The sequence below is a fragment of the Ochlerotatus camptorhynchus genome, unplaced genomic scaffold (genome assembly GCF_037179485.1).
Source record: "Ochlerotatus camptorhynchus isolate MF236.1 unplaced genomic scaffold, CSIRO-AGI_Acam_v1.1 ptg000128l, whole genome shotgun sequence".
NCBI classification, from domain to species: domain Eukaryota; kingdom Metazoa; phylum Arthropoda; class Insecta; order Diptera; family Culicidae; genus Ochlerotatus; species Ochlerotatus camptorhynchus.
The window spans coordinates 2,691,484-2,691,744 of record NW_027040618.1 but is presented as its reverse complement, the minus strand read 5'-3'; positions in this window follow the sequence as shown (position 1 = coordinate 2,691,744).

The window sequence follows — 261 nt, the reverse complement described above, 5'->3', positions numbered from 1 at the left end:
AAGTTCACACAAGAAGGGGGATAGAGGGTTTCCCAGTGGGGCTCCTTTCGTCTGCTTGCAGAAGTTCTCTCGGAAAGAGAAGTAGTTCGCGGGTAGGCGGGTCAGCTTAAGGTACATCCGAACCTTGTTTCTCCATGCTGCATCCTCTCGTTGTGTTAATAGCCAGTCCTCCAAATAGTTGATCGCTTCCTAGACCCGTACGCTGGGAAAAAGAGCTGTGACGTTGAAATATACCATAATCTCGTCCTCGTTGATGTCTCC